Here is a 27,627-nt window from a genome sequence, read left to right as displayed (position 1 = left end):
TATTGTTTAATAGATAACATAAGCACAAAGACATCAAATGAAATCATCTTTTAAAAATATTTTAAATGACAAATTCATATCTGTTACCATCTGTGTAATTTTCTCAATAATCCTGATTTCTTCTATTTTTAACATTATTATGACTTGAGTTCACAGACTATTTTCATCCATTTATGTGTCACTTTATCTATCTATCATCATCTACCTTTGAAATATCACCTGGTTTTATTCTATCACATTAGTATCCAAAGGACTTAATTTGTCATGTATTCCCAGTCCTATTGTCCATAAAGAGTTTGTTTATTCATTTAGTAGGAGGGAGAAGAGAAATTCAATATATAAATAGTATATAATAAATGTATTGAAATTACATAATAGAAGATGTATACAGACCTACATGTACACTCACACACATGTAATCTAAGGGAGATTGAATCTGCCAGATTATTGTGGTCTTCTGATGTGTGTTAGGGTGCTTGGTGGTGGGTGAGGTGTAGGATAAGGATATTTACATAGAAAGGTAAGGGAGAGAAGAATCAACGTAGTAAGGTGAAGTGGGCGTGGTGAAGAGTGGGCGAGGGAGCGATTTTTGTTGGGGGTTGGGAGCTGAGGGAGGGAATCAAAAGCCTCGGAGTGGCTTTGGGGTTTGGAGAAAGGATTTTAGGAAACGTTGCCTTGGGTCTGTGCTGGATACCTTTTGGCATTCTTGCGGAGATACCATCAGGTGTCTTTATTTTTGGCTACTGGGAAGTGTTTCCTGAAATGAGAGCCTGCATAGAGACTGAATGTGTGTTGGGTGCTGATGATACAATGACGGACATAAAACACATGCCCTCTGCTCTCATGAACTTACGTGTTAGTACAGGAGCTGGCATGAATCAAATATCCATCAACATATCTGTCATTCATTCACCAACTATTTTTTAAAGCACCTACGATGTGCCAGGCACTGTTTGGGGTTCTAGGAATTCTGATTCATCAGTAAAGCAAACAGACAATATTATTCCTGCTTGTGGTGGCTTTATAATGTGCCAACGTATCTAAGCTGGAAGCACCTTCCCCAGAATTTTCTGTCTATAAGGTTCTGTCTGGGTTAGGGATGACCATAAGAGAAATCTGCAAAAGGTCTGAACACCACGAGGAAAGCTGTAGCCATTAGACCCCGACGGTCAGTGCGGGGCCAGGCACTGCTGTAGCTCCCGTACTTTGGAGATGACGTGCTGCGTCACCTTCCTTGTGCAGTATTGGGTGACCTTAGGATCCTGCTGGGTCTCCTCTTCCTGTTTCTTTGTGGCCTGAAGTCCAGAGTGGTGTTGCTCAATGGCAAAGGGCCCACTTCTGCAGATGCCCACAGCACTGAGTTTGGAGTCAGTGAGTGACAGGTGTATGTTCCACTTTGTCTGTATTTGTCTTTGTGAATTCCATGTTGTCCCTGTTCTCATTCCCATCCAGGTTTCCTTCCTGAATCATTGACTCGTGGTGTCTTCGGGCTCCAACCAGATGTAGAAGCCTGCACAGCTGCCCCACCTGCTCCCACAACTGCCTACCAGCTAATCCCGACAATAATTCCCATTCTCTGTTTCTCACAGTGGTTCTGCTGCTCTGACTGAACCCTGACAGTATGAAGCACATACTCTGTGCTTGTGCGGTTTACATTCTGGATAGACAGTAAACGGCTTAACAAGTAAATTCTAAAGTATGCGTAAGAGTGAAAGGTGCTATGGAAAGAAAGAAAATCAGAGAAGGGAAAGAGAGAGGGAAAGAGTAAGGGTAATCTAGGGTGCCATGGGGCTGGAGGTGGGGAGGCAGGTGCCCTATTAAATAAGGTGTCCCGATGGGCCTAATTGAGAAGGTAAGATCTGAACGAAGCCTTGAACGAGGGGAGGGGTAGCCAAAGGAAAATCTTTGAGGGCAGAAGAACATAGAATCCTCTCCCTAAGACAGGGGAGTGCCTAAAACATTCCAGTGGCTTCAAGGAGCCAATGTGACTGGAAAGGAGAGAGCCAAGAGGTGGACAGGAAGATATCAGGCCGAAACTGCATCAAGGGGTGTGACTTATACAGCAGGGGTTGGCAAATACCGGCCTATGGACAAACCTAGCCTCTCTGCTTGTTTTTATACAAGTCTTATTGGCACACAGCCACGCTTGTTCATGTACACATCGTCTATGGGTGCTTTCTGGCTAACATGGCCAGAGTTGAGTAGTTGTGACAGAGACCATATGGCCTACACAGTCTGAAGTATTTACTAAAAAAATTTGTTGACCCCTGGTATAGAGGCTCGGAGTGTTTTGCCTTTACTATGAACAAAATGCAAGCCATCTCAGGTTTTGGGCAGAGGAGGGCCACACTCTAGTTTATCTTATACATGAATCACCCATACTGCTGTGTTGAGAGCAGACTCTGGGGGGCAAGGGTGCCAGGTTAGAAGCAGGGAGACCCATTAGGAAGCTATCATGGCATCCAAGCCAGAGAGGATGCTGGCTCGGGCCAGAGTGGCAGCGGGGGATGTGGTCGGATTCTGATTATCTTTTGAAGCTTGAGCCAAACTGACAGAGTGGATCTGGGTGTGGGAAAATAAGGGAGTCAACAGTGTACAATTACAACCCATCTTAAGTGCTGGTATAAAAGGTTTCCTCAGAGGTGCCTCAGGGACCAGCAGGAGGGGAGCATTGCCAATCTCCCCGCCCAACTGGAGCAGGGCTGCTTTGTCTGTTTTGTGTATTGGGCTGTCTAGTAATACACTGTTCTCAACCTTGGCTGCATGTGAACTCTGGGGAGCTTTACAAGGTACTGATGCCTGGGTCCCACCCCTAAAATTCTCATTTAATTGATTTGGGTTTCGACCCGAGCATTAGGATTCATAAAAGCTCCCCAGATGATTCTTCCATAAGCCAAAGTTGAGAACCACTGCTCTAATATTTTCTTTGAATAAACTTCCCATCCCTTCAGATGATGGAAAAGGACTGGTTTGGGATCTAGATGTGTGTGGTGGAACTTGGTCTTTTTAATTTTCATCTTCCCAGCAGTTAGTACCTTCATGATACCATCTTAAATTGCTGGGAAGGTGTTTCTTCTCCCTTTGTTCATAGCCCTGGTAGAAATGGTGACTGTCCCCCATCAACCCCCTACCCTCCACCATCAAAGTGAATTTTCTGGATCTCTTCTCTCCCTTTCCCTGGTACAGCCACATGGCAGCTGTCTGACTTGAGCTCAAGCAGTGGGACACACAGGTATCAGAGATGGTTGCAGATGACTCATTGCAGCAATGGCCGAAATGCTCTCTGGGATTTTCTACCATGAAATGATTGCTGAGTATTGTTCCCAGCATCTTGGCCCTCAGAGCTCCCTTGGTTCTTCCAATCCATTCCCAAACCTGGTGCCTTGGCCTCTGGTACCCTGTCAGTCTCCTTTCCACTACCCTATATCATGTTGGTAAATTGCCTATTGCTTAAGTTAGTTTTTGCTTGCATCCAAGAACCCTATGGGCACAGAAGGCCTGGGTGGCATTCTTTGCTCTATTTGTATCATGACATTATTCCAGTCTATTCATTTGGCAACTGTACACTGTGATTTCTTTGTTGGAAAAGAGCAAACAAGAATAACAATCTATTGAACTATGCTTACTCAATGGGGAACAGACAAATATGAGTTGGTGCCAGATCCTTTGGAGGTTATAATAATCATTTATAAAACTAGTATAGCTATCAATAATAACAACAATTTATTAATCATCCATGTCTTGAAAGTACAAAAATTCGACTTAATATTTCTACAGATGCCAAGTCTTGGGTTGAAGTGTATATATGTAAAATCATCAAAATGGTGAGCTAACACAATCCTAATCTTCAAAAAAAATTTTTTTTGAATAAGTGCACCTGGGTGGCTCACTTGGTTGAGCATCTGACTTTGACTCAGGTCATGCATGATCACAGTTCGTGGGTTCGAGCCCCGCATCCGGCTCTGTGCTGACCACTCAAAGCCTGGAGCCTGCTTTGGATTCTGTGTCTCCCTCTCTCTCTGCCCCTCCCTTGCTTGTACTCTGTCCCTCTCTGTCTCTCAAAAATGAATAAAACACTAAAAAAATTAAAAAATTTTTTTGAATGTTTTATTTATTTTTGAAAGAGAAAGCGTAAGCAGGAGAGAGTCAGAGAGAGAGGGGTGCAGAGGATTGAAAGGATGTCTATGTGCTGACAGCAGCAAGCCCCATGTGGGGCTAGAATTCACAAACCATGCGATCATAACCTGGGCTGAAGTTGGAAGCTCAACCCACTGAGACACCCAGGTGCCTGACACAGTTCTCATCTTGAGGCATGTGTTGGATACCCAACGGAAGAGGAATTTGTGTCACTCTGGGTCCTGCAGGACACGGACACCAACACACAATTAGAAATGCAAGAGGTTTGCTGTAGGAAATACCCATGAAAGATAAAGGGCAGAGGTCACAGGAATGGTTAGAATCTTCAGACCATGTGGCAGGTGTGACATCTGTGGAAGGAGAGAGTGGAGGAAGCGGGATCTGGAGGAAGAACCTGAAATTAAAATGCAAACTCTGAGAAAATCTCGATCAGGCTGGTGAGGAGCTTCAGAGCCAAGAGTGCCAGTTAAAGGAGTCTCTGTTGGCCAGGAAACCGTGGTTCTAGCTGCCCTGTGGTGCTCTGTCGTTGGCTGGGCACACCCTGGGAAGAGCATGGTCTCAGCGTGAATGCTGGGACAGCTCTTGAAGGTGTAGCACCTGAAGGTGGTCAACTAACTACATTCCTTGCAGCAAGCTCTGTCTTGAAAGATTTGAGCAGTGTACTTCCACAGAGGTCACGGAAGTCCAGAGGAGACACTGGAGGAGGAGTTTTGTCTTTCAAGAATCGAAGTCAACCTCCCTCACCTGCCCTGACCATTATTTAAGACAGCCTACAGTGTGAGAACCGAATAAACGAGAAGAGGTTTATTATGGTTTTTATGTGAGCTTTAGCAGGAAGTCTTTCAATCTGTTGTTTGAGGAGGGTGAGTCATTGTGAAAAATTAATGCATTTCCTTTCTCCTGGGAAGGGGTCAGGGGTGGGCTGCTGGGCAGGAAAACAAGCATTAGGATTTTAAGAACTGGGGCCCTTGGGGAAGGGTAAACACATTTGGGAGATCTCTATCCCATCCCTTGCCGTTCATGTTCTGTTCTTTGTTTTCTCCTTTCTCTCACGCACCAACTATTGTGCCTTCTTTACTGAATCTTTCCTATCACCATATAAACATGTTCTTACAAAACTTTCCCTTGCCCCAAATTCCTTTCAAACCACTCTCCCATCAGTCCGCACTTATTCATGGCCCAGCATGCCAGCTTTCTCCTCTTCCTTTACATCACTCATTCCTTATTCAGTCCCTACCCTCACAGCTCCCCTTAGACATTGCACTTGTCAGGGGCACCTGTGACTTCCACGGAGAAAACTGAATGGCCAGTACCCCATTTTTGCCTTGTGTGACTTTGGCGGCACCCAACTCTGCTGACACTCCTTCCTTTTTGGAACCCTTAGCTTTCTTGTTTTCCCATTCCCCTGGTTTTCTCCCTACCTCTCTCTGGCTACTCCTTTGCAATGTCATCAATTAACTCCTCCTCCTGAACCAATTCTAAACCTTGTACTTTTTCTGTATTTGATCTGAACTGAGTTCTCTATCCACCCCCCCCCCCCCCCATCTCACTCTCCCTCTCCCTCCCCTACCACTCCCTTTCTTGGTCAGGGTGCTGTGGCCATTTGGAGCAAGGTAATTCTTGTGTTGGATGTTCTTTGAATTGAAGGCCCTTAACATCCCTGGTCTACAGGCACTTCAATCCCATCTAGCCTTTGGGCTTTTCATCAATTCTGCACAAGCTGACCCGGAAAAGAGAAATTTATACAAAGGGTTTATTAAGAAAGACCTCCCAGGAGAATTGGAAAGTGTGTGGGGGAGTAGGGAAGGAGAGACACCGAGACGGTAATATTTCAGGCCAACTTCCAGTCTCAGACTAACCTCCAGGAAAGCTCTGAGCATAAATTACCCCTCAGGGTTGTGCTGGCTTGAGACAAGGGAGCTGGGTATTCACATTCTTACTTCCATCAGTCATTGGCTAAGGACTGCTCGTTGTGTGTGTGTGTGTGTGTGTGCACGCACGAGTGAGCATGTGCGTGTGTATATGTTGGGACACAAGTTTGGTACGAGTGAATCAGGTATGAGCGCTGGAGGGTAGATGCTCAGAGGTTTAAGGACGATTCCAGGGGATCTGGGTGGAGTGCAGACAGTATCTGTCACAATGGTCTGTAATAGGAACATGGATGAGATGGGGTGGGTGGAGGCTGAGCGGTCAGACCCCTGAGTCCCATTCACAAGAGAGCCAGCCCCCTTGCAGTTCTGTTTTGTGGAAAATCCTCAAGTGAGTGCCTAAGAGAGGCTATATGTAAGTTATAACGTGAGTTCATATGAGCCGTGTTGGCACAATGCCTGCTCCCAGCCTGTGGGCCCAAGAATACTGTCTGGGGTCAGCTGTCCACCTTGCTTGTACTGAGGCCTGGCCTCCAAATGCCCTTCATGGCATGTGTCCCGTCTCCTCCCAGCACCGCTCCAGGCCTCTCCTGAACCTAACAAGATCCCTTGTGTAGGGGGATATAGGCATTCTCTCCATTATCAGCAATGGGCAGGAATGTCTATTTTGCTGTGTCTCTCAGATTGAGGTTTCATAATGAAAAAAAATCACTAATTTGATAGTTTTGTGTTTTTTTTAAAATTTTTTTTCAATGTTTTTATTTATTTTTGGGACAGAGAGAGACAGAGCATGAACGGGGGAGGGGCAGAGAGAGAGGGAGACACAGAATTGGAAACAGGCTCCAGGCTCCGAGCCATCAGCCCAGAGCCTGACGTGGGGCTCGAACTCCCGGACCGCGAGATCGTGACCTGGCTGAAGTCGGACGCTTAACCGACTGCGCCACCCAGGCGCCCCACTAATTTGATAGTTTTAAAAGGACTAAAGAAATTCTCCTGTTAAAAGTTAGGAAATTGTTTAATAAACATACTTGTATGTTTTAAAAGAGCATTGCATACAGACTGCATATAAGTACATCATAAGCTGGGAATAGAGGAAACTGGACACTTCATTACGTGAAAATACTGAAAAATAGCGAGAGGAGAATAAAAGCATTCAACTCTAACACCCGAAGGCACCTGGTTTTAACATTTTGATTCATTTCTTTTAAATATTTTTCCATTTATATTTTTCATATAACGCTTTCCCCACATAAGATTATAGTAGAAGCCCTTGCCTATACTATTGAATATTCTTGGAAAACATTATTTGAAGTTGCTACATAACATGCACATATCTTGCTTTACTCAACATTTTCCCAACCATTGGATACTGAAGGTTTTTATAATTCTGTTTTGTAAATACCACTGCAATGAACAGTAGCATAAAAGTGTCTGTGTGTGTGTTTGTGTGCACGTGTGTGTGTGTGTGTGTGTGTGTGTGTGTGAGAGAGAGAGAGAGAGAGAGAGAGAGAGAGCGCCAGAGACAGATTTGGAGAACTTTCCCAAAATATTTTAAGAGCTTGTCGTGGTTTTAAAGTATGTCTAAAATTTCTTTGATTAATCCTTTCTTCAAGAGATGGCTCTTAATTCCCCTCCTCTTGAGTATGAGATGAACTTAGTGACTCACTTCTAAGGAATAGACTATGGCAGAAGTGGTGGGTGTGACGTTGGAGACTACATTGTAACAGGCCAGTGACTTCTTCCTTGCTTTGTCTTGGGACACTTGCCTTGGGGAAGCCAACTGACATATTGTAAGGATGGTCAAACAACTTTTCAGAGAGGTCCATGTGGGGATCTCTGCTAACAGGCTGCTCCAAGCCCTCCATCCCATAGCAGGCAAGAAGTTATTTTGGAAGCAAACCCAGGAGCCCCAGACAAGCCTTTCCATGAATATATCCCTGGCCAACATATTGACTCCAACCTCATCAAAGACTGAGCTGGAGCTACAATCTGTAAGATAAAAATGTCTGTTGTTTTGGAGGCAATTTTTAATGCAACAAAGAATAACTACTGTAAGGCTCTTGATATATTCAAATTGCCTTTTCAAGAGGTTATACAAATTTATTCACTCATCAAAAAATAGATAAAAATGGCTGTTTTACTATGCCCTTCTCACCTGAATTTTCATGACTAAAGAAAAAAATCTTTGCTAATGCAGAAATGAATTATTATAAGTCCTAGATTCTTTCATTCTTCTTAGTTTAAAATTAGAGTTGAAATAATTTCAATGTCACTTAATAAAACTTTTAATAAAGAAACCATAACACAAGGACTTTAGAAAATGCAAAGCACTGATTTAAGTCATTGCCCTTTATTCAGAAAGAATAAGAAAGGGTAGAAGATATTTATGTATCATTTATCATAATATTTAAGTTCATTTTATGATTATTCCTTATCTTGTCATCATGAGGTTGAGCTTCTGTCCAAAATAGGTTTACTAAGAATGGCAAATGTTTCCTGTAATCTTGAGAGTTTTTCTTTTAATAGGTACAAGGACCGGTGACTTGAAACTTTAACACTATCAAAATTTCTTATAGGCAGCCACATTTGCTACATTTTTTTTTGTGCCAGAGAATAGACCTTTCATTTAAAGTTCTTTCATATATCTAAAGCACATGATTTTGCTCCTCAACCTTGTGATAATTAAGTATTGATTGACTCTGACCTCACTAATCTGGTTACAGTAATCTCAAGCAGCTTTTATTTATTTTTTTAAATTTTTAAATGTTTATTATTTATTTTTGAGACAGAGAGAGAGACAGAGCATGAGCAGGGGAGGGGCAGAAAGAGAGGGAGACCCAGAATCCGAAGCAGACTCCAGGCTCGGAGCTGTCAGCACAGAGCCCAACACGGGGCTCAAATTCACTAACCATGAGGTCATGACCTCGGCTGAAGTTGGACGCTTAAGCCACTGAGCCACCCAGATACCCCTCAAGTAGCTTTCAAAAGTCTAGGAGTAGGGGAAGTATTTGTAAGTGTTTCTTTCTTTTTTTTTTTTAATTTTTTTTGATGTTTATTTATTTTTGAGAGAGACAGAGACAGAATGTGCATGGGTTGGGGCAGAGAGAGAGGGAGACACAGAATCCGAAGCAGGCTTCAGGCTCTGAGCTGTCAGCACAGAGCCCAACGTAGGGCTCGAACTCACGGGCTGTGAGATCATGACCTGAGCCAAAGACAGTTGCTCAACCGACTGAGCCACCCAGGTGCCCCAGTGTTTCTTTCTTATGTAAGTCACAGGTAAAAATAATCATTGTAATATTATAATAGCATCAGCAGTTAAAAATGAAATCTCAGTTTCTCTCTATATTCTTTTGATGAACTAACATAGAGAGGAGGTGTTTTTATATTAAAACATCAATGAAATCTTGAATAAAATGTAATTTTGTACATTTTCAAATAGCCTCATATATAAGAATATGCATAGCACAATTAACTACCTTAATATTTTTGTGTTTTCAAAAGCTCATCCATTTCTTTTCATTATTATTTTGAATTTGTAGAGCACTTTAAGCCACTTCTGTGAGTGAAATTGGAGAGAGCAGTATTGCTGGTCCATCATAGAAGCCTAAGCTGGCTCTAATACTCTCATGCTAATAGTACATGCTTAGTTGCTAATTGGGCATGTGGTGACATATACATGGAATAGTAGGAAATATAGAATAGAAGGAAAACATGCAACTGAAATGAAAAACAACTTATGATGCTTTTTAGTCGAATCATTTTCTTAAAGAAATATTTTTAATGCTTATTTATTTTTGAGAGAGACAGAACGTGAGTGGGAGAGGGGCAAAGAAGGAGGGAGACATAGAATCTGAAGCAGGCTCCAGGCTCTGAGCTGTCAGCACAGAGCTCGACATGGGGCTGGAATCTGTGAACCGTGAGATCATGACCTGAGCCCAAGTGCTTAACCGACTGAGCCACCCTGGTGCTTCATTTTCATTTAAAACTCGTGGAGAACAATGAAATAATTTGTATTTCCCGAATTTACTCTTATGTAAAGTAGTAATCAGGGAACTTCTAGAGAGGTCTTTTGTTTGTATTGGTGTTTCTGGCTTTTTAAGTACATAAATGAAATCTTCCAACTTTGACCTTCTACACTCTATGATTTCCATTCTGAATGTACAAGTGGAAAGGTAGTACTTGATGAAGTTACATGTAGAGTCCATGAAAACATTACATTAGGTGGCTGCCTTGTTATTATTTTAAAATATATTTAAAATATTTTATATAAATGTATTTATTGTTAAATATAAGTATTTTTTTTAAGTTTATTTTTATTTATTTTGAGAGAGAGATAGAGAACAAGTAGGGGAGGGGCAGAAAGAGGGAGACAGAATCCCAAGAAGGCTCTGCACTGTCAGCACAGAACCCAATGTGTGGCTTGAACTCACTAACTGTGAGATCATGACCTGAGCCGATATCAAGAGCTGGACGTTTAACCGACTGAGCCACCCAGGCACCCCATAAATATAAATATTTTTATTTAAATATATTTTAAATGTGGCAATACTGCCTTTTTTTTTTTAATTTAGTTTTGAGAGAGAGAGAGAGAGAGAGAGAGAGAGAGAGCGAGCTAGCAGGGGAGGGGCAGAGAGAGAGGGAGACACAGAATCCAAAGCAGTCTCCAGGCTCTGAGCTGTCAGCACGAGCTGTCAGCACAGAGCGTGACACAGGGCTCGAACTCATGAGCTGTGAGACCATGACCTGAGCCAAAGTTGGACGCTTAACCGACTGAGCCACCCAGGTGCCCCAGTGGCAATGCTGCTTTTTCACTGTAGTTCAGGAAGGTGGTATGTCAACAGTTTGTATCTGCTCCCCTGAACCATATAGTTGGTTTTGTAATATGGCAAACATAACTATGTAAACAAATAGATGCTAGCTTAAACAAAAACTGGCAATTTGAGCATGTTCTGACATCATAACAAAATCAACATTATTTTACTCAGTTTATTTTTATATGAACCAATGGCTCGGGAAAAATTCCAAGAAACTCTCAAACTTATTTTAAGAAAAATAAGATTTTTTTTCTTGCCTGCAGGTCCTTTCAAACTTTGATGTTAGAAATAAATTTGCTTGGCTATGCTTATTTCTGATATCATATAAGCATTTATAAAGTAATGTGCATTTGGCAGAAACACTAATTCTTTTTAACTAAGAGGGAATAAAACAACCTCAACGCACTCCCCTCCCTGGGTATGGCTTTAACCACTGCACCCCCTAAAGTAATCACTACTGAAAGGTGGTCAAAAAGTACAAAAACCCAGTTATAAGGCAAGTTCTAGGGAGGCGATATATAGCATGATGACTGTAGTTAACATTGTTGTAATATATATATATATATATGTGCATATATGTGTGCCTGTGTGTATAGATAGATATAGATATAGATATAGATATAGATATAGATATAGATATAGATATAGATATAGATATATGTTGTTAAGAGAGTAAATCCTGGAGTTCTCATCACAATGAATTTTTTCCCCCATTTTTGTCTTCTCTTTCTATTGCATCTACATGAAATGATGGAGACTAAACTTACTGTGGTAATCATTCTACAATATGTTAATGAAATCATTATACTGTACACCTTAAGCTTACACAGTAATGTATAGTAACTATATCTCAAAAAAAACCGAGAGAAAGAGTCACTGCCACTGTTCACTGGCTGGTGCAGGACTCATTCTGGATCTTTCCTCGCCATGTTGGCTTTGAACCATCCTACCTGCTTCCATCCTATTGTCTGAACACCTAGACCCTTCCTCTCTGGTGTGTGTTTTGGGCTTGACAGCCATCCCAGTTCTATACACAACCCTTCCTGACATCTCCATTGCTTATCACTGATACCTGATACTGGACCTGGGCACCTGACATCCCCCACCCCTGCTGGCTGGGCTTGTGGTACTCTAAAACCTCACCCATCCACCAGCAGAGGGAATTGGACATCTGTAGAGACTGGACCTCCTGTACATGATAATTTAGGAAACAGCAGAAAGTTGCCACGCATGGGGCCCCTGGGTGGCTCAGTTGGTTAAGCGTCTGACTTCAGCTCAGGTCATGATCCCGTGATACGTGGGTTTGAGCCCCATGTCAGGCTCTCTACCGTCACCTTGGAGCCTGGAGCCTCCTTTGGGTATTTTGTCCCCCTCCCTCTCTGCCCCTTCCCTGTTGATGCTCTATCTTTCTCTTCCAAAAATAAATATACATTAAAAAAAAGAAAAGAAAGTTGCCAAGCATTGCCACTTCTAATGAGTGTCCTTTCACACAATCATACATTTTAAGATTACATAAAAAGAGACAATGTGTTTGAAAAATCAGCTAAAGGTGGTAGTGCTTTCCTACTTAAAAGATTCTCTTATCATTTTGGCTGGCTTTGGAAAAAGCAGAACAATACAGATCATCGTGAAAACTATTTGCATTTCTTGTGGCAAGAGTTCACATTAGGTTTAATCCCACTTTTGTCAGAAAACAAAAGCAAACTAGTATAATAGTCTTGTGTGTGTCGGTTAGTTTCTAAATAGCCCCTAACAAATCTAGTGTTGGAGTCATTTTTTTTTTATTATTTTTTTCAACGTTTATTTATTTTTGGGACAGAGAGAGACAGAGCATGAACGGGGGAGGGGCAGAGAGAGAGGGAGACACAGAATCGGAAACAGGCTCCAGGCTCTGAGCCATCAGCCCAGAGCCTGACGCGGGGCTCGAACTCCCGGACCGCGAGATCGTGACCTGGCTGAAGTCGGGCACTTAACCGACTGCACCACCCAGGTGCCCCAAGTGTTGGAGTCATTAAGTAAGCTTATTGGACTTTGTCTCTAGTATTGCCACCTATTCCAGTCTGCACTACATTTCTGCCAGAGTCATTTAAAAAGTGAAAGTCTGATTGTGATACTCTTCTCCCTAAAAATAAAGCAAATCTGTGGGGCACCTGGGTGGTTCAATCGGTTGAGCATCTGACTCTTGATTTTGGCTCAGGTCACGACCCCAGGGTCATGGGATTGAGCCCCTTGATTGGCTCTGTGCTGAGCAAGAAACCTGCTTAAGACACTCTCTCTACCCCTCTGCCTTTGCCCCTCCCCAATGTGTGCGTGTTCTCACACTCTCTCTCTTTCAAAAAACAAAAAAAGCAAATCTGTAACAACAAAAATGTCCTCTTTTTAAACATTTTTTTCACATTTTAATTCATTTTTTGAGAGACAGAGGGAGACAGAGCTAGAGTGGGGGAGGGGCAGAGAGAGAGGGAGACACAGAATCCAAAGCAGGCTCTAGGCTCTGAGCCGTCAGCCCAGAGCCTGATGTGGGGCTCCAACCCATGAACTGTGAGATCATGACCTGAGCCAATGTCGGCCGCTTAACCAACTGAGCCACCCAGGTGCCCCTAAAAATGTCCTCTTTTTTAAAATGTATATTTATATTGTGTGTGTGTGTGTGTGTGTGTGTGTGAGAGAGAGAGAGAGAGAGAGAGAGCATGCACTGGGGAGGGGCAAAGAGAGAGGGAGAGGGAGAGAGAGAATCCCAAGCACACTCCCCACTGTCAGCACGGATGCTGATGCCAGGCTGGGTCTCCTTAACCATGAAATCATGACCTGAACCAAAATCAAGAGTCAGACGCTTAACTGACTGAATCACCTAGGTGTCTCTAAAATGTCCTTTAAACTCATGGGAACTGTTATAATCCAACCAGTCCAAACTCCTGTGCATGTTTTCTCTCCCTAGATTCTCCATTGGTCTGTGTCTTTATCTCCAATTCTCCCTCACAATTTACCTCAAATGTCTCCCTGTGAAATCTTCCACTTTCCTGTCTTGAGCTGATCCTACAGGATTCCATGACTCTAGTGCGTATCGTGCTATTTCTCACACTGATTTATAATTATTCTTCTGTTCCAGTCTTTGACTTCCCTGAGGGTGGACCCCTTCCTTATTTCCTTTGTGACCTCTGAACCTGGGCGCTAAAGAAATGTGTGCGGAGTGAATGAATGACACTGAGGAGCATAGAAAAGCCAGACTCAGCAGTTGATTTTAAATATTAAGGCATGATATGGGCCATCAGACCCTGTGACACAAATTGTTTAGTCTTCTCTTAAAAATATTAACATTAGTCTGTGGGAGTTTGGACCACACACAGCCCTCATATGGGAAAGCAGTTCTGACAGGGTCCCAATAATATTTCTTTGCTCTAGCTGGCTAGAGTCAATGCCTGCCTCTACAAAACCAATACATTATTATTTGGTTTGTCATTTATCAACCTCTGAATAACTTGTTATAGGTGGAGTGATAGAGTCGAAACAGGGATTTCTTGGAGAGAGGCTGCCTGGCTACCCAGACAAGCTCTCTCTCAAGGGCTATCATGCCTTGTGTAGGTCCGGTTCTTTGCCTCGCACAACCTTGATATTTTATTCACCGCAGAAAGGATCATATAACCAAGCCCACAAGATCTGTGTTAATCAGGATCCCAATCTATTACTTCACAATGAAAAACATAGCTGGCAAGCAGAGGAGAAATTCATATTAGCGGGGTGGGGTGTTCTTACCACTTTAGGAAATCATGTTTGGAAAGTGAATGATTAAATCACAAGTTACAGAGTGGATCCAAATGAACAGGAAGGGGACAGGTGTCACCGAGCTGTCAACCTGATGCCCCACTTCCCTCTTGTCCCTAAGCTTCTGAGCAGACTGGATACTTGTGTTCAGGGGTCCTGGATGGGAATCCCACTAAAAAGTCCTTTTCTTTCGACTGCCCACTTATAAGACCCCAATATAGTCAGCTCCTGCTATCGACAGGATTTCCTCACATAAGGCGGAATAGATCTGTCAAATTTTCACATTAGAACTGTAATCCAGGAGTACTGGTGTCACAGTGTACATCCTGGGCACCTTGACTGGACTTCAGTACTTTCAAATTCCTGCAGCCCTTCATTTTCTTGAATCAATTTCTACATTTAGTTAATCTCATCCGTTATGTATTAACTCTTATTAATTCCATTCTTAGAAAGTGGGTATATAAGTGATAGGTTTTGGGGGATCTGGGCTTTGCTTCTCATGTTGATAACACAGTTTGGGGGCACTTGGTCCACTGCCACACTGTAAATACCAATTGATAATTATTGCTTAAGTAGTGCTTTTCAGAGCACCAGTCCCCATGCATCAGTGTGTCATAAAATCAAATTAGTGGGTTCTGACTGGCAGCTTAAAAAATGAAATAGAATAGAAAATATTAGAACGCATGGCATGGAGTTAGGTAACTATTGTATTGGTTTAGATGTGTTCCATGTACTAGGTCATGATACAAAATGCTTCCGGACTCTGGGTTGGGGCTAAAAAAATTTACAAACCACTCCGTAGAACTCAGAGCTCCATTCTCTGCCTGAGCGAGCAAGATGTTCTTTGTGCATGAAGATGTCAGCAAATTTATTTAAATAAGACCTTTGCCATGAAGAGCCCTATTATTGAAGGGACGGTAAAAACTCGGGGTCAGAAGCTTGCGGAAACATCCACATTGGGGAGGGTGTGACAGGAGCAGTGGTTGAAAATAGATGCAAGTCACGTCAAAACAAATGAAAGATGAACAATCACCTGGAAGAAAAGGCAGTAGAACTTTTGGACGCTGGTCAGCGCCTCTCTGTTGCTTAGCGTCTCTTCTGTCCTGGCATGTGGGGTTCGTGACTGTCAGAGAAGAGCTGCACGGGATTTACCGACTTTCATGTTAGACAGGGTCATCGTGATGCCTGCTCAGACTGACCTAGTAAGAACAGATGAAGAGATTTTCATACGAAATTCTCATTTTCTTAGGATACTGCGTTCATAACTATAAAAATGCGACATATATTTGGATACGTCCGCATTTGGCAAACTCTTCCGGGCACAAATGTATTTTGATGTCTTCTCTCCTGAGTCCAGTTTATTTCCTACAGCTAGTGTGTGTGTGGACAGGTGGTGCTGAGTATTTGAAAATGTCAGACTGCAGTATTCATCTATCCATCCATCCACTTCCATTTATCCATTTGTTCATTCATACGTGTGTCTGTCTGTTCGTCCATCCACCCCTTATTGAACACCGACGTAGTCTGTGCAAGCACTTTGCCCTCTTGTGTATTTGTGGAGTCGGGAAATCTTAGGTTGCAAGGGAATTTAAAAGTTATTTGACACAGTTCTTATCAGATGAATGCATCTTCTCTGTAGATCTGCTGGCAAGTGACAATTCAGCCTTCCTCCAGCATTGGAATAGATCTCTCTGACTGAGATACAGTTTCTTGTATTAAACTGAAACCTACTTTTCAGTAGCTCCCCTCAGAAACCTCTTGTCAGAGCCCCACCCAGCTAAGGATACTGAAGAGCTGCTCTCTGTCTGCTTGCCCATCCCAGTTCCTAAATTAACTCCTCAGTTGGCTGGTTTCTAAATTAATCTTCATCTAGCCCGATGGCACATTAGGATTTGCACTCCTATCAGAGAATGGGATCAAGGGCCATGTCTGATGTCTGATAGGTCTGGGGGCGGGTGATGGCATTCTAAGCTACACCATTTAAGCTCCCACTCTGGTACCCGGCCCTTGTGCCTTTGTTTCCATCTGGTTTGGGGTGGTCACTCTGACGACGTCCCACTCTGAATTTTAACTGGGATCTTAACAACTTTCCAGTCTTTTCCTGTCTGTCTACCCCCAACCATTGAATGACTGGGATCCGTCTGGAACTAGGACGCCCATCTCTGCCACTTCAGACGGAACTCTTAGGAACTGATGCCATTTGAAATTGAGCCTGGGCCAGCTATGCATTTTGGAGCATTCTAATCTAGATTCTTTGTTTATTTCCTTAAGGCCAGTACTAACACCACATAAGTCCCACAACTCTGGCATTCCCTTTTTCTGGATTTCTCTGCTTAGTCTTATCTTTGGAGTTCTAGCCTGCAATCCGTTATGCATATCAGTTCTAATTCTAGCCCATGCGGCCAAGCATATGATAGCTCTTCATATATTTGAAGATGCAAGTTTTCTTTTGCTGTATAACAAACCGGAGCTTAAGCTCACGAACCGTGAGATCACTACCTGAGACGAAGTCCGACACTTAACAGACTAAGCCACCCAGGCGCCCCTAGAGATGTACTTCTAAGTGGCTTACTTACATGGGCTGGCAGACAGCTTGACTGGGGCTGTTGGCTGGCTGCCTCGATTATGCTACATGAAGCTGCTTGAGATTTTTTACTACATGGTGACTTGATTCTCAGAGATAGGTAATGGAAGGTGTCAGTCTTATTTAAGACTGAGCCTGGAACTGGCACGATATCACTTTCCCTTCATTCTCTTGGTCAAAATGGCCACAGAATAGCCCAGATTCAAATACTGGGAAATATAACTCCACTTCTTGATGGAGAGAATTGCCAAACGTTTTGCAGCCATCTATTATTTCTGACATTACCATTGGCATATTTTCCCCTATTTTCCTTGCTCCACCCCTGCTCCTACCTTTCAGTCTTGTCTTCTCTTCTCTAGGCTAAAAAGCCCTTGTTGCTTTCTCACTAATGCAATATTTTAGTGTAAGCCTATTGTGGAGAACAGAACAAGAATTTCACCTCCTCTCTATTAAAGTTTGTATCTTTCTTGATATAACCGACGGTCGTATTAACTTCCTTGAGGGTTACATTTCATAGTTAACTGACACCGAACTTATTACTGATTATGCCCCTAAGGCTTCTTGTTCTAATGTCCTGTTGGTATGGCATGAAACTTCTGTCTTATACTTGGAAAGCTAGATTTTGGATTCAATTCAGTTATTTAATAGCTGTCCTTGTGAAGTTTCACCTTGTTAGATCTAAACTACTGCCTTTGCCTATGAAGATAATTTAGATTCTTGTCTTTTAACATAGCAATGTTCAGTCAACATGAAGTTGATGGCTGTGCCCTTAGGTGTTCAGGCAAATAATTGAGAAAAATGTTAAACAGCCTGGATATAGAACCATGTGGTCTGACACTTGTAGGATGACACGGGAATCATCACTCAATTCTTCAATTGTCCTTGCACTTATCATGTAAAACTCTACTTCATGTCACGGTGTATCATGAAACATCTCTTCAACTTTTCTGCGGAGATTCAGATGCTTTGCATCTACTGTATTTCCCAGATGTTGCAACCCAGCAGCCCTGATGAAGAAGGAAAAACTGCCAGACAAATATGACGTTTTCTTAATGAAAATGTACTGTGTTCCAATAAGCCCCACTCCTCTTTCAGGGTCTCATTGCCTTAAAGCTTTTTACTTTTTGCTTATTTTTTCAAAAATTAGTTTGATGGAGGGGTGCCTGGGTGGCTCCATTGGTTGGGCGTCCAGCTTCAGCTCAGGTCATGATCCCATGGTCTGTGGTTCAAGCCCCACCTCGGATTCTGTGCTGACAGCTCAGAGCCTGGAGCCTGGAGCCTGCTTCAGATTCTGTGTCTCCTCTCTCTGCCCCTCCTCTGCTTACACGCGCTCTCTCCCTCTCAAAAATAAATAAACATTAAAACAAATTAAAAAATAGTTAGATGGAGGTGTATTTACATAAATCTGAAATGTACAATTTGATGAATTTTGACAGAAGTATGTATAGTCCCTTCAAACCACCACTGTAACTAACTGAGACTCAGAACATTTCCACCAGCTTCCAAGGTTTCCTCCTGCCTCTTTGCAGTCACCCCTCCCCCCGTCCCCCATCCTCAGGCAACCACCGATTTTTCTGTCATGATAGGTTACTTACACTTCCTAGAATTTCATAGAGAGAGAGTATACAGTATGCACTTGTTTTTTTGTGTGTGTTTGGCTTCTTTTAGTCAATATTAAGACTTTGGGATTCTCCACACCGTTGCTCTCTCAGTGGTATGTTCCTGTTTAGTGCTGTGTGATACTCTGTTGTAGGGATAGAACACATTTTGTTTATCCACTTCCCTGTTGGTGGACATTTGTTTCTAGTTTTTGACTATTATGAGTGAAGCTGCTTTGAATATTCATGTAGGAGTCTTCATGTAGACATGTGTTTTCATTTCTCTTTGGTACCTGAACTACTTCTCCTTTTTTTGTTTTTGTTTTTGTTTTCCTTTTCACCAGACTGTTCCTGCCTAGAGTTAACATCACCATTCGGCAGTTTTTGAAAGCTAACGTATGCCCTATTTTGGAAATCATAGCAAAAGTTACCTTCCCCCAACCTTCCGGTATAACTTGAGAGTCCTCAAAACTCTCCATTTACAAGTTCTTCCAATTCTTTAAACACAGTTAATTTGTTTAGAGAATTTATTGTCTTATAGCAAGCAGGTTTGGGGGCAAGTATTGAACGTTCAAAATGTGTGCCAGCGTAAGCACTATATCATCTAATTTTCTGTTCACAACAATTATATAAGAAAGGTACTATTTTTTTTGTCTTGTTTTGTTTTGTTTTGTTTTGTTTGAGAGAGACAGAGAGAGAGAGAGCACACACACAAGCAGGGGAGAGGGGCAGAAGGAGAGGGAGAGAGAGAATCCTTATCCAGTGTGGAGCCTGACACAGGGCTTGATCTCACAACCATGAGATCATGACCTGAACCGAAATCAGGAGTCAGATGCTTAACCAACTGAGCCACCCAGGCGCCCCAAGAAAGTACCATTTTAATTTAATTTAATTTTTTTATTTTTTTAATTAAAAAAAAATTTTTTTTTTTTCTTCAACGTTTATTTTTATTTTTGGGACAGAGAGAGACAGAGCATGAACGGGCGAGGGGCAGAGAGAGAGGGAGACACAGAATCGGAAACAGTCTCCAGGCTCTGAGCCATCAGCCCAGAGCCTGACGCGGGGCTCCAACTCACGGACCGCGAGATCGTGACCTGGCTGAAGTCGGACGCTTAACCGACTGCGCCACCCAGGCACCCCTAATTTTATTTTTTTAACAGGTGAATAAACAGGAGCATAGAGAAATGAAGCAACCTGCCTAAGTTCTGATAGCTAGGGAGCTAAGTGTGTAAGTTGTGTGTTTGTCTCTGGAGCTGGAGTCCAAACCATTTCACAATATAAAAGAGACAATGAAGATTATGATATGAAAACTGGGCATGCAACGTGATGAGTGTTTATAGGAAAGAAAGGTTACTCTGAGGGTGAGGAAAATGAAGAATGTCCTTAAAAAGGAAGTGATAGCTAAAGTGGGTCTTGAAAACCGGATGAATATGGATGGTAAGGTAGGGACAAAAGGATATAAAATTCAGATGGACAGGTGGCCTAAGCAAAGGCCCAGTGGCAGGAATGGGAGCATCATCCAGCTGCCTCACTGCAGATCTGTGCCCTGATGGGAGACCAGGGAAAAAGGGGTCATGAGATTAGGTATAATGGCAGGCAGACTGTGGTCAGACCACCAGTTTTTGAATGACGGTCTAGGGAGATGACCTTGACTTAATTGTGATGTATGGTGGGAGACACTCTTGCAGGCTGTGCTGAAGGATTAATATGATGGCTTTAAATGAATCAAAGGAGGATGACAGCAAAATTAGGAAAGCCAGTTAGGAATCTGTTTCACTTAAAAAACAAAGCCAAACAAAAACAAGGCCCTGAATCAGAGTGGTGGCAGGGGCAAATCCTGTATTGGAAGAGTCGACTGAATTCTGCTTAGTGTTAGAAATTCAAATGATGTTTGTATCATTTACTCTTTTGGGTATAATAGACATATTTGGGTATAAAGTTTTAAGTACGTAATGGCATTTATGCCAGTTGATATCTTTCTGATTTTTCAAATTTATAAACACAGATCTCTCAAGTTATGCCATTTGCATGCAGAAGGAATTAAGATGTCAATAAATTGAAATTATCTATTTCGTTAGCTATGCTGTTTTTTTACCCTTAATTGGGTAATACTAGATTAGTAACTGTTTCGGGTGACATCTCTTTTTGATTATATCTAAAAGACCTCATCACATTTTACAGTGACATAAATATTTAATAAAGGTGTCTGACTTAATAAAGTTTAAGTACACAATTAAAGAGCTTGCAGAATACCCACATATATTTTATTTATTGAGGCATATTTCATACGCATGTTAACGTACGATCTAAAATGTACAGTTTGATGAATTTGACAAATGTCTATGTACACAATACCTCACCCCATCGAGACAGAGTCTCCTCGTTACTCACAAAGTGCCTTGGGCTTCTCCCAGACAGTCCTGCACCGTCCCAGACCCCAGGACCACTCTGCCCTTCTGTCACCATACATTGGTTTGACTGTGCTAGGATTGCGTGTAAAGGGACTCATGCATCACATACTGTTTTATGTTTAGCTACTATCACTTAACACAGTGTTTTAGAGATTCGTCCATGATTGTTGCATAGATCTGTGGTGCTTTCATTTTGATTGTCGAGTAGCCTTCCCACATATGAGTATACCACCATTTCTTTAGCCATCTGTCTGTTGGTTTGGATTCTTTTCAGTTTGGGACCATTATGAATATTTTTGTGCAGGTCTTTCTGTGGACATGTGGTTGCATTTCTTGGACAAATACCATGTCTGTATCATATGGGAGGTGTATGTATAACCTTTAAAAATGCTAAAATGTTTTCCAAAGTATTTATATTTTTAAAATATATCTTAGGATTGTGTGGTTCTGGACTTCTTTTTTGTATAAAGCAGACCACAAGACTTGATTAAGAATGCAATATTCACATTAGGCTTACAATGACATTTCCCGTGACAATGAGGACTTTGTGATTATAGATGGCTAGCTTAGCCACCAACACCATTTTCCCCATAATTATGCTATAAATTAGGGGTGACCCCTGAGCCTCTTCTAGTAAGAACTTCAGTATCTGGAAGGTGAACATGAAATTCTCCAAGGTGTTTTTAAGTGGTACCTAAAGGAAAAACATGCTGTAATGTCACATAAGTTAATAATTTTAAGGAGCCTATAGGCCCGGCAGTGAAATTAAATGCTTAACAATAATTCAAAAATGGCTTACAGAAACTTAAAAATGTGAATCATTTAGTGGGGCTGAAATTATGCTCCTGACATATATGTGTGACACACGAGAGCACTTACCTGGGAATTTATTACCAGCTTCTGAGCAAACAAAGCCTGACCTACATTTGACTAAAGTCAGCTGTCTTTGGTTAATCCTATGGGCTTCTTTTTATTAATGTCACAATTGCTAATGTGGTATAACATTGTCATTACTGAATAGCACCGCGGGATGAGTTGCAGCTGTTATCTCTCTTTCTGAACCTACTGAGTCATTAAATCTGAGTTTGGGGGAATACAAGTTGTAAAGATTATTCAAATTCTGATTGAGAAATAGGACTACTGGGAAATTGTAGGTACATAAAGTAAAACTTTGAATCAATCAAGGGTTTTTGTTTTTTGTTTTTTGTTTTTTTCCTTAGGTTGTTCCTTAGGTTTAATTTGAAATCGAACGTCAAAGAAATAGAGGGTAAACATAAGAAAATAAAAGAATAATAATATTTATATGCAAAGTCCTTCTTGCTGATGGGAAAGTGATGTGTTGTGATTGAGAAAATATCAGGAAGATGATTTCCTTGAAAACACTGTAGCATTTTGTCTCAAGAATCCTAATGTTAATTTAAGAAGAATATGCCTTTGTTCTAACAAGACAGAGAATAATCGATTTCTCTTTAATCGCTAAGGGGAATTTTGTTGTATTGCTTTTGGCAGTCCCGCAAAAATTTCTTCTTTTAGAATTCTTACTTTGCCTTTGGTCATGATTAGTACTTAGTGAAGGGTATAATCCTGCAGTTCCTAAACTGAGCCAAAGTACCTTAGGGTGCCTCAGAAAATTTTCAGTTTTGAGGGGAGTATAGCAATATTCGGTATTTCTTGGATACCACATAAACTACTAGCTCAGGATAGTTTTCAGTTTCTTCAGTAAGAATGTACTACATTCTTCTCAGTGGTGTCATATATTTGTGAAGCGGTGTTTTTGACAGTTGCTATACTAAGTAACTATTACAACATGAAAAGCAGAGTGGAATGCGAGATGTGAGCAGTGTCCAATCTGATTCTAAAATTTGAGAAGTTATGCAGTGCCCTATGGACACACACATCCCAATTAGTAACTACTTGTGGTTATTTGAGGATGAAATAAAAACGTATTTTCCTTCAGTTTAAGTGTATCATTGTTTTCAAATAGCTAGTAAGTTATTTGGACCTAAAATAAGCAACAAACAAACAGAAAAAACAAAAACTCTTAAGTAGGGACCTGACTACTTAGTAAATAGAACAGTTGGTTATTTCATTTAGGCTGGGGACACTGAGAAAATCATGGGTCACCAAGGATCCCTCAAAAGTGAGAAATTTTGGGAACACCTGGAATAATCTGATGATCACTTAAATACTTTCTGATCTGTTACGTTTATTCAAGTCCTGTTTATGTTTATTCTGGCCTGTTTTTTGATGTTATTTGAAAATGTTGGAAGCAATGGGAGTTCAGAGATTGGCATTTCTGAAACTCATTTTTCCCGGATGATATTTTGGAAGCCAGACCTCTGCAGTGACTTCATTGACTCCAAGCAAAAATTTTAAGTTGAAAAAGCACGTCATTTGCACCACACCCACAGGCACAGAGGTCCTGGATACCTGGACCGCCTGTTTCCACGGCACTGCTAAGAGCGTAGTCTGTGGACCAGCAGTCATTAGCAATGCAGAATCTCAGGCCCTACCCCAGACCTGCTGAACCTGAACCTGCATTATAAGAAAAGAACTCTAGGTGATCACATGCATATTAAAGTTTGAGAAGCATGGCTCTATCATTCTATCCAATCCCACCTCAGCCTTCCTGCACAGAATTCCTCATTCCCTTTGAATGTGTCTCTAAAACCTACTTTCTCTGTGCCCTTTACTATCCAGTAGGCAAACTTCCTAATGAATTAATGCTTGATAATAGTTGAAATGTGCTATCATTTAGAAAAGACTTTGAAAAAAACTGTCACACTGGATTGTTATTTTTGTCTTGCAGATGCCTTCGCCGTTACTTTCTTATCTTCTAGCTATAGTTTTGAGGGTTAGGCTCACTACACACCCCAAAATGTGTTTCCCTGGTGTGGAACAGAAGACACGGATGCCGGGCATGTGAGATGGAAAAATGGGATGTTAAAAGTGAGAAAAGTCTTTTGCATGCTACCCAGAGAGGGGTTGTTCTGGGTTCCCATGTCACTTAAAGAGAAACTTTGACCTTGTGCAGAGCCCTTGATGTCCTGCAAGTGAAGATGTCCTCACATTCCTTGCAGCAGGAGCCCACTGAGGTGGCACCCACCTTGACTTCCAAATGGGACAGTACACAGCATTGGCATCTGAGTCACACATCCGAACAGAACCCGAGAGACGCTTCTGCTGGCAGCTACTGCCCTTGAAAACCCGGCTGATGTCAATGTCATTTCCTCCAAGAATACTGGCCAGGGAGCTGGGCTGGAGTTGGCTGCTGCCACCAGAGCCACGTCTATGGCTGGCCGCTTCATTCCTGGAACCTTCACCAACCTGGTCCCGGCAGTCTTCCCAGAGCCACGACTTCCGGTGGATGCGAATCCCATGGCTGACCACCAGCCGCTCACAGAGGCATCTCGCATTGTCCTGCCTACCTCTGTGCCTTAACCTGTGTAACACAGATGCTCCTCTGCACTGTGTGGACATTTCCTTCCCACCGGGCAGTAAGGGAGCTCGCTCAGCAGGTCGCAGGCGGCGGGAGCGGGGGCCCTAAAGTTCTGCGCATGTGCGGCACCCGCCCAGACCACGCACCAGAGGGCACACGTGATCTGCCCTTCTGCAGAGATCCCGAAGAGTTCGGAAAGGAAGAGCAGGCTGCTGCTGACAAGACTGTGACACAGGAGGCATTTCAGGGTGAATGGGCTGCTCCAGCTTCCCAACATGTGGATCCTCAACCCGGGGCCACAGGCGGGTCCGAGGGCGCAGGTGCCCTTCGGGCCTCTTCAGCGGGCTCCTCCCGAGGACTGGTCTGCAGCTCCCGCCGCTCACGTCCCTGCCTGGGTAAGAACAGCCACTGAGTGGTCTTAAGCTCTTCTTTCACAGACTTCAACAGAAAACGGAAAACAAGCAGTTCCCCCAACCCCTGCAAAAAAGTGGTAAAGGGCCACTTTACGGCAGCAGAAACGAAGGCTTTGTAAGCAGTGATTGCTCTGTATTCCAGTAACAGCAGGGCTGAGAATGGAACCTGGGTCCTCTGATTCCAGTTCTGCTTTCCGGTGAAAGTGATGACAGCAAACATTGACCGAATTCTTTTTTTTTTTTTTTAAGTTTATTTATTTATTTTGAGAGAGCATGTGAGAGAAAGGGAGGTGGGGGGGGGGGAGAGAGAGAGAGAGGGAGGGAGGGAGGGAGGGAGAGAGAGAGAGAGAGAGAGAGAGAGAGAATATCCCAAGAAGGTTCTACACCACCAGTGCAGAGCCCCATGCGTGGCTCCAACCCACGAACCAGGAGATCATGACCTGGGCTGAAATCAGATGCTTAACCTACTGAGCCACCTTGACGCCCCTGATTGAGATTGAATTCTTTAAAAAAAACTTTTTTTTTAACATTTCTTCATTTTTGAGAGACAGAGGGAGACAGATTGTGAGTGGGGGAGGGGCAGAGAGAGAGGGAGATGCAGAATCCGAAGCAGGCTCCAGGCTCCCAGCTGTCAGCACAGCCCCACACAGGGCTCGAACTCACTGACGCTGAGATCATGACCCGAGCTGATGTCTGATGCTTAACTGACTGATCCACCCAGGTGCCCTTGAGGTTGAATTCTTATTATGCGCCAGGCACTCAGCTATGACCGACGCGTGTGTTGTCATTGTTCTAGGTAGGCACAATACTTTTTATGTATGCCACATATAATGGAGATGCCATACTCTCCTTATCTTGCAACTGAGGAAACAGAGCAAAAGGACATTATAACCGAGGGTAAACGTCTTTTCTTTGTTGAATATCCCATCCCACTTATGAGTTTCTTGTCTCTCAGCTTCAGATTCGTCCTTCAGTATTTGCTGTATGATAGTGGATTGGACTTTTTTGGGCATTTCTTCTTTTCAGTGGGATGAGGTTGAGCTTTGTCAGTAGAGGGAGCTGGAGGGACATTGCAGGAGGAAGGGGCTCTCTTCCTGGTTCTGGCTGCTGGGTTTGCTTTCCCCTGCTCCTGCCGCCTTCAGGGGTGTGTGTGTGGTGCAGGGGACGGCTGGTATTGCTTTGCCCCAGCTGTGCACGTACCTGAGTGGGCGGTCCCTTAGTTAGCAGCCTGGGCCCAGTGACCACCTTGTTCTGGCCCTTCTGATGTGAGCGTTGCGTGTTCCAGCCCTGGTGCCCCCAGTGGCCTGCCAGCTCCTTCAGCGTGCCCTCCCACTAACCCCTGCTGGCTTGTGCCCCAGAGGTTTGCTTCCCGTGGCTCTCCGGGTGCAGGCGCTGTGTGCTCCAGGCCTGGCACCCGCCGTGGTGCCCGGACTCGCTCTGCATGCCACATCAGCCACAGCTCCGCTGTACCTAGGGGGCGGGGCTTGCTGTGGCTTGCCTAGTAACTCAGGCAACCTAGTGAACTTCTTTACCATCCCCTGGGCTGCAGCCACATCTTTGAGGAGATCTGAACCTCAGCCTTGGGGAGGGAGCCAGATGGGTTGTTTTTCAAAGTCTCTCCTTCCCTGGATTCACCCTTGATCCAAGGTATCGTTTAGAGTTCTTTGTATATCTTTATAGTTATTCTCCTCAGTTTAAAAACTCTTTATATTAAACTTCTGTTTGATTATTGTGTGGTTTCTGTTTCCTGATATCTGATTTGATACAATCTGGTATAGATTGTACACTCTGATATAATCTCTTCCCCTCTCCTACCCAGAATAATCTCTTCAACTGTCTACTTTGTTTTATTTGTGTTTAATTTATTTTATTTACTTATGTATGATGACAAAGATGTTTTTCTATGACACTGATAAGTCAGTTGTTCTGTCTCTTGGATTCAGGGAGTGGACAAGGTGGTCTCTAGTGATTGATTGATTCCTTAACACATTCATTCATAAAAAATTTTACTAAATGCAGGGGCGCCTGGTGGCTCAGTTGGTTGAGTGTCCGTCTTCAGCTCAGGTCATGATCTCACGGTTCGTGAGTTCAAGCTCCACGTTGGGCTCTCTGCTGAGTCAGGCACTGTGCTGACAGCTCGGAGCCTGGAGCCTGCTTCAGATCCTGTGTCTCCCTCTCTCTCTGCCCCTCCCCCACTAGTGTGTGCACTTGCTCTGTCAGTTGCTTTCAAAAATGAAACATTAAAAAATTAAAAACAAACAAACAAAAACTTTTACTGAATGCATATTTTATGCAAAGCGTTTGGGTTTGCAAGGTGGATTAAGGCACTGTCTTTGCATAGATGAACTCTCAGTCCTGTAGAGGAGGCACACATTTAAACAGGGTAAATTAGGACACACTGTGATAACTATTATAGTTGAAATGTGAGCATCACTTTCTGGGAACACAATGACAGAAGGACTCATTCTGTCTGAGGTAGTTGGTGCAGCCCCATCAGAACTGGATCTGGAAGAGTTTTCCCAGTTCCAAAGGATATGAAAGTCTGTTTATATAGATCACTGTATGGTTATATATGGGGTTATGTAGATAATTAGAGACTAA

General features: G+C 42.8%; 1 pseudogene; it reads left to right on the top strand.

The window, feature by feature from the left end:
- Nucleotides 1-24,052: 24,052 nt before the first annotated feature.
- Nucleotides 24,053-25,145, top strand: LOC122491041 (annotated as a pseudogene).
- Nucleotides 25,146-27,627: the final 2,482 nt, after the last annotated feature.

The sequence above is a fragment of the Prionailurus bengalensis genome, chromosome C2 (assembly GCF_016509475.1).
Source record: "Prionailurus bengalensis isolate Pbe53 chromosome C2, Fcat_Pben_1.1_paternal_pri, whole genome shotgun sequence".
In the NCBI taxonomy this organism is placed as follows: domain Eukaryota; kingdom Metazoa; phylum Chordata; class Mammalia; order Carnivora; family Felidae; genus Prionailurus; species Prionailurus bengalensis.
Note: the sequence above shows the minus strand (reverse complement) of the source record. Positions and strands in the feature narration are given on the sequence as shown.